This window comes from Macrobrachium nipponense, chromosome 13 (assembly GCF_015104395.2).
Source record: "Macrobrachium nipponense isolate FS-2020 chromosome 13, ASM1510439v2, whole genome shotgun sequence".
NCBI lineage: Eukaryota > Metazoa > Arthropoda > Malacostraca > Decapoda > Palaemonidae > Macrobrachium > Macrobrachium nipponense.
This window is the reverse complement of record NC_087206.1, coordinates 79,885,681-79,893,180: the sequence shown is the minus strand read 5'-3', so window position 1 is coordinate 79,893,180 and position 7,500 is coordinate 79,885,681. Positions and strand designations below refer to the sequence as shown.

Sequence of the window (7,500 nt, the reverse complement as noted above, 5' to 3'; positions counted from 1 at the left end):
AGGGCGGCCGTGTCTTCGTTGAAAGAAATGGGCCCTCCCCAATTACCGCCTTCCCACGGAAACATGTACTTGAGAGGAGAGAGAGAGAGAGAGAGAGAGAGAGACAGACAGACAGACAGAGGTGCTTTTCAAAATACAATATGAACTGTAATGACAACAACTGAATAAGGAGTAATATTTTGCTTGTAAAGCTTCAACAAAATTGTATGCCTGCCTGTATCTTTAAAGAGAGAGAGAGAGAGGAGGAGTTCAAAATTACAATATAAACTGTAACGACAACAATTGAATAAGGAAGAATATTTTGCTGGTAAAACTTCAACAAAACTGTATGCCTGTATTTAGAGAGAGAGAGAGAGAGAGAGAGAGAGAGAGAGAGAGAGAGAGAGAGAGAGAGGCTTTTCAAAATACAGTATGAACCAATAATGATAAACAAAAACTGAATAAGCAGTAACTTTTTGTCTGTAAGTTTCAACAAAATTGTGTGTCAGTATTTAGAGAGAGAGAGAGAGAGAGAGAGAAGGAGGAGAGAGAGGAGAGAGAGGGAGAGAGACTTTACAAAATACAATATGAAACTATAATGAAAACTGACTAACGGAGTAATAATTTTTTTGCTTGGTATAGCTTCAACCAAATTGTATGCATGCTTGTGTTGAGAGAGAGAGAGAGAAGAAGAGAGAGGAGAAAGAGAGAGATGAGAGAGAGATGAGAGAGAGAGAGAGAGAGAGGCCTCTGTAAATATAATTTTGACTGTGATAAACTGAATAAGCAGTAATTTTTCTTTTTTAAATCCTGATTTCATTCCAAAATTCTAAGAGTGACCTTTTCAAAAACACTTTGCGTAAATTCCTAAAAACCCAAATATCTTCTTGAGTCAATGTTCCAGACAGCTCAGAAATCGAAGACTGATTGAAAATTCTCTAATGACAAATACAGACCTCAAATGTTCCCTAAAATGATGAAATGTCCATAAATCAATGGAAAGTTCCATAAAGGGGACAATGAAAAAATAAAACCGAAAAGCAAAGGTTATATTACAAGCAGCAGGAATCACAAGTCCAGGTTCAATTCCCACGCTCATCAACTCTTTTATTCCTACATCCCACAGTCCTTTACATTCCTACGCTCTCAAACTTTTTATTCCTTGACTATGGTCAGGAAAACACGACATAGAAAATGGGTCCTGGGATCTCTTGGTTTTTGAACTGCTCTTGCTGAAATATGCACAATATGTGGTCTTGATATCTGTGTGCAGTGATATATATATATATATATATTATATATATATATATATATATATGTATATGTATATATCCATGTATATGTATTATAAATAATATATATATACATTATACATATACATATATATATATATATATATGTGTGTGTGTGTGTGGGGGGGGGGGTGTTTAAATATATACATAAATACTATATATGTGTGTGTGCATGTCTGTGTATGTGTTTAAACGTGTGTACAAATATATATAATATATAAATAAATAAATATATATGTGTATTATGTATGTATATAATTTATATAAATAAACATATATGATATATATATATATATATATATATATATATAATATTTTCCACTCTAGACATCAATTAATTGATTCACTTTCAAAGTATTATATTACAAGTTTATGCAGAAAATATTTCGAAAACGTAATTACTTCTGAATTCCAAATCCCATTCACATACCTTTAAAACTCCGTCACCTACGAAGAGAAATGTGCTAAGAAATACACAGTATGAATCAACGGAACTAATACCTACCTAGGACACTAGAAGGCCAGATGCCATAACACGTACAAAAGCAGGAGTAACGCGAAGATTACAACGTAGTTGTTGAACATCGCTCTCTGCTCCGTTCCCTGAGCGAGCATCTTGGCTTCGGAGTGAGAGATTTGGTGTGGACAAGGAGGAGACTGGGAGATGTCTTTCTTAAGCGTAGTTGATTCAAAATGAAACAAAAGAAACGATCGATAGGAACTTGCGTTCACCTTCAAAAAGTGTGAGAAGTTTAATGGGCGATTGACTCTAGGCAGGAAGTATATTCAATTACTTTTAAAATGGAACAAAAACGATCGATAGGAACTTGTGTTCACCTTCAAAAAGTGTGAGAAGTTTAGTGGGCGAATGAACCAAGGCAGGAAGTATATTCAATTACTTTTAAAAGTGAAACAAATGAAACTGTCGATAAGAAACTAGTGTTCGCCTTCAAAAAGTGTGGGAAGTTTAGTGGACGAATGAACAGAGGTAATGAGTATGTTCAATTATGATTCAAGAATTACTGGACACTTGCTTTCCTGTGGTCAGGAAAAACTAAAGGGGAATTATTTTCTGTAAAATCTACTTATTGGAAATGGGTCTAGGTATCGTCGACAACGGAATCACTATCCACAAATAAAAATTCCTTTTCTGGAATCAGCAAATGCCCTGAGGAATCCCTCCGATATCCTTCTTTACGAGAAAGGACTCGTGCCGCAGACAAGGGCGGAGCGAAGGGAAGTTCTGCTTGCTACTGTACCCCGAAGGCCTTGCAAAGCACTGCGAGATCTTTTGGGCCCAGGGGTCGCTAGATGAATTTCGGGCGAAGGCAAGCAAGCACTCACACACACCCACCCACGTCATCGATATGCGAGTTAAGACAAATTCATCAAGATCTGGAGAGATGTCCAAAAGGAGTGCATCATCTCGTCCCCCTAATGATCTGGTGGGGGGGGCTGGAGGGAGGGGGAGGGGCAAATGAATAACGGGGGGTCGGGCTATTCGGGATGGGCGTTGGTGGCCCGAGAGACATTGGAAGTTCAGGAGAAAGAAATGAGGTGATGAAGATTCCAATATTAGGATTTCTTCAATGACTCGAGAGAGAGAGAGAGATCAGGAGTACGAAATGAGGTGATGAAGATTACAATATTATTAACTCGGTTGGATTTACCAATTTTTCGTCCTTGGGGACACACGCGCGCACACACACACACACACACACACACACAGCGAGAGAGAGAGAGAGAGAGAGAGAGAGAGAGAGAGAGAGAGAGAGAGAGAGAGAGAAGATGGAAGATCAGGAGTACGAAATGAGGTGATGAAGATTACGATATTATTAACTTAATTGGATTTTACCCGTTTTTACGCTATTGGGGACAGAGAGAGAGAGAGAGAGAGAGAGAGAGAGAGAGAGAGAGAGAGAGAGAGAGAGAGAGAGAGACAAACCACGGGTGTTATTAGGTCGCGAGCAAATCTGACACACGCATCATAAATACCGATTTCCTGTCCTTCTGCCCATCGGGGACGCAGCGACTGCAAGCAGCTGCTAGCTGTTTGTCGGTAACGGAGAAACGAAGGTAAACAAGAACTCGGGCTTAAAAATTCGCCCAGTCCATCTATAGTCTTGAGGGCATTAAGAACTTCAAGAATAAGGAAGGAGTTGGGGGGCAGAAGGCGTCGAGATGGATTGTTTATGGAGACGCTTCTGAAAACGGGAAGGGGCGCAAAAATTAGGACAGAACCACCAGCGGGTTGCAAGCGGTGCCCACACAAAGGCTCCTCACAGCAGATGTCGAAGGTGATAAGACAGAGAGAGAGAGAGAGAGAGAGAGAGAGAGAGAGAGAGAGAGAGAGAGAGAGAGAGACATATTTACAAAGAAAACCACACAAATTGTAGGGTAAAATTAAGAAATAAAAGAGAGAGAGAGAGAGAGAGAACACATTTACAAAGCTAGCAAATTTGACGGTGAAAACTATTGTTAATTATAAAAAAAATACAGAGAGAGAGAGAGAGAGAGAGAGAGAGAGAGAGAGAGAGAGAGAGAGAGAGAGAGAGAGAGAGAGCATATTTACAAAGAAAACCACACAAATATCAAGGTAATATTAGAAAATATGGAGAGAGAGAGAGAGAGAGAGAGAGAGAGAGAGAGAGAGAGAGAGAGAGAGAGAGAGAGAGAGAGAATATTTAAATTCCCAAAGAGAGCAGGCAAACTTCATTTAAAATTAGTATGATACAAAAAAATTAAGTGATTTATATATACACGTTTAAAACCAGTCATTACAAGTTCTACGTGTTCCGAAACTAATCTATGACCATCGTAATTCTTCAAGAGTTCCTAAATTATAATTAAAAAAATGGAAGAAAACCTTAACAACGAACTAAATAACAAATACATTTCCATCCATCACAGACCCAATACTAGCCGGTCACAAAGGAACGCCTACTCACCTATCAGCTCTCTCTCTCTCTCTCTCTCTCTCTCTCTCTCTCTCTCTCTCTCTCTCTCTCTCTCAAATTCCCATAGCAATAATGGACCACCCACACATACACACAGAAACATACACAAACACACATACACATATGTATATATATACACATACATACATACTATCAATATACATATTCTGTGAGCCCTCGCATGTATACGAACATGTATGCATGTACTGTACTGTATATGCATACAGGGTATACATAATGCACTGGTACTAATTAATGGTGTCTCTGATTGTCTACGAGCAAAAGATCCAGTAATTACCTGCCTTCATTACTGCAAGCTAATTAAAATGCGGAAGCCTGTTATTTACCTGAGGTATAAATTACCTGTAATTTTACTGTAAGAACACTCATATGATTTTACGTTGTGAGATTGACTAGTTTTTAAAGTTGGTGCAATTTAAAACACGTGCATTTCTCTATCATTTTCCTCTTACCTGGGTTTACCACATAATAATAATAATAATAATAATAATAATGATGATATAATAATAATAATAACCGCTCTCCTCGGCGTTGATTCCTTGGGAAAGGATCTTTACCATAATTTCCTCAGTCTACTCAGCTGTAAATGAGTACCTATCCCTGATGGGGTAGGGTCAGCTATGGGTTAAATAGCAAAACTCAAGCAATGATGGAAAGAAATGAAGGAATAAACGACAACGACGTAAATGGAACCTCTGGCAACAGAGGAGCTTCGTCCGGCAACCAGGTATTCAACCCAATTGAAGGGGAAGACGGTCAGGTACTTGGAGGTCGTCATCCAGCAACTGATCACCACAACGAAAGTAATCAACAGCCTGAGATTGGAGCTACAGAGGCAAAAAGGAAGAAATGGACAAGAGAAGAAAATAAGGAAATATGGAGATGCTACATCAGAAGCAACCCGACGGAGAGAGGATATAGAAGAAGATTGATCAACATCTGGAATGAGAGGAATAACACCCCCCAAACAGAGCAGAGGCTGGCAGACCAAGTAAGGAACATAAAGAAAAAGAACTGGCTCTCCCCAACAGAAAGAGAAGAACTGGAAAGGGAAATGTCACACGACAACGAATTACACGAAGACGAACTGAGAGACGATGCCACAGAAGACGACAGGGAGGATGAAGTATCAAACAACGACACACGAAGAAACACCGACGAAGTAACAGAGAGGACGGAATGGGTAGAAAAGATTAGACAATGGATGGAGACAGATACAGAGAGAACAAAGATCCCCTCCATGAAAGCCTACAACACCAAGAAATTAAGGGAGAAAACAAGTGAGGCAATGAAATAATGGGCCTAATACACACCACCAGTATCACAGAAACAAATAACTTGACATATGCAGGAGCAAGATTAGTAGCAGAACTGATGGGAATTCGAACACCAACACCACCGTCACAACCAACCCAACAGAAAGCAAAACAGCAACCTCCTTGGAAAAGGCGCCTGGAAAAGCAAATCATGGTGATGAGATCTGACTTGAGTAAACTGAAAGAGATGGCAGAAAAAAGGCTAAGAAGCAAGAAAACAAGGGAGGAACTCAACGAGAAATACAAAGTACAAGAGAGGGGACTAAACAACACAATAGAAGATGTAAAACAGAGGCTTAAGGCCAAAGCACACAAGATCCAACGGTACATGAACAGGAATAAGGGATACCAACAGAACAAACTATTCGGAACCAACCAGAAAAGACTATACAGCCAACTAAGAGGGGAAGACAACCACCCAGAAATTCCTGAAGCCGAACCAAGTAAGAGACTCTGGGAAAACATATGGAGCAATCCGGTATCACACAACAAACATGCAACATGGCTCCAGGAAGTCCAGGAAGAAGAAACAGGGAGAATAAAACAAAGATTCACAGACATCACGACAGACACAGTCAGACACCAACTAAAGAAAATGCCAAACTGGAAAACCCCAGGTCCCGATGAAGTCCATGGATACTGGCTCAAAAACTTCAAGGCCCTACACCCACGAATAGCAGAACAACTCCAGCATTGTATCTCAAATCACCAAGCACCCAAATGGATGACCACAGGACGAACTCCTTAGTACAAAAAGACAAGAGTAAGGGAAATATAGCCAGTAACTACAGGCCTATCACCTGCCTACCAATAATGTGGAAGTTACTAACAGGTATCATCAGTGAAAGGCTATACAACTACCGAGAGGAGACAACACCATCCCCCTACCAACAGAAAGGCTGCACCGAAGGAAGTGTAGGGCACAAAAGACCAGCTCCTGATAGACAAAATGGTAATGAAGAACAGTAGGAGAAGGAAAAACCAACCTAAGCATGGCATGGATAGACTATAAGAAAGCCTTCGACATGATACCACACACATGGCTAATAGAATGCCTGAAAATATATGGGGCAGAGGAAAACACCATCAGCTTCCTCAAAAATACAATGCGCAACTGGAATACAATACTTACAAGCTCTGGAATAAGACTAGCAGAGGTTAATATCAGGAGAGGGATCTTCCAGGGCGACTCACTGTCCCCACTACTCTTCGTAGTAGCCATGATTCCATGACAAAAGTACTACAGAAGATGGATGCCGGGTACCAACTCAAGAAAAGAGGCAACAAAATCAACCATCTGATGTTCATGGACGACATCAAGCTGTATGGTAAGAGCATCAAGGAAATAGATACCCTAATCCAGACTGTAAGGATTGTATCTGGGGGACATCAGAATGGAGTTTGGAATAGAAAAATGCGCCTTAGTCAACATACAAAAGGCAAAGTAACGAGAACTGAAGGGATAAAGCTACCAGATGGGAGCAACATCAAACACATAGATGAGACAGGATACAAATACCTGGAATAATGGAAGGAGGGATATAAAACACCAAGAGATTGAAGGACACGATCAGGAAAGAATATATGCAGAGACTCAAGGCGATACTCAAGTCAAAACTCAACGGCGGAAATATGATAAAAGCCATAAACACAATGGGCAGTGCCAGTAATCAGATACAGCGCGGAATAGTGGAATGGACGAAGGCAGAACTCCGCAGCATAGATCAGCAAAAACAGGAAACAAATGAACAATACACAAAGCACTAACACCCAAGAGCAAATACGGACAGACTTATACATAACACGAAAGGAAGGAGGGAGAGGACTACTAAGTATAGAGGACTGCGTCAACATTGAAAACAGAGCACTGGGGCAATATCTGAAAACCAGTGAAGACGAGTGGCTAAAGAGTGCATGGGAAAGAAGGACTAATAA

At 40.2% G+C, this 7,500-nt stretch overlaps 1 protein-coding gene across 3 annotated transcripts in view; it reads right to left on the bottom strand.

Moving 5' to 3' along the window:
• The window catches only part of LOC135225888 (ligand of Numb protein X 2-like), a 668,030-nt gene that overhangs the window by 557,460 nt on the left and 103,070 nt on the right, over positions 1 to 7,500 (bottom strand). The window contains exon 1 of one of the 3 annotated variants that reach the window (XM_064265463.1): positions 1,777 to 2,562. The exons of the other annotated variants lie outside the window; for them this stretch is intronic. The gene's annotated coding sequence lies outside the window, so the exon portion shown is untranslated. Of the gene's footprint in view, positions 1 to 1,776; positions 2,563 to 7,500 lie in introns of those variants that run through there. 3 annotated transcript variants of the gene reach the window in all.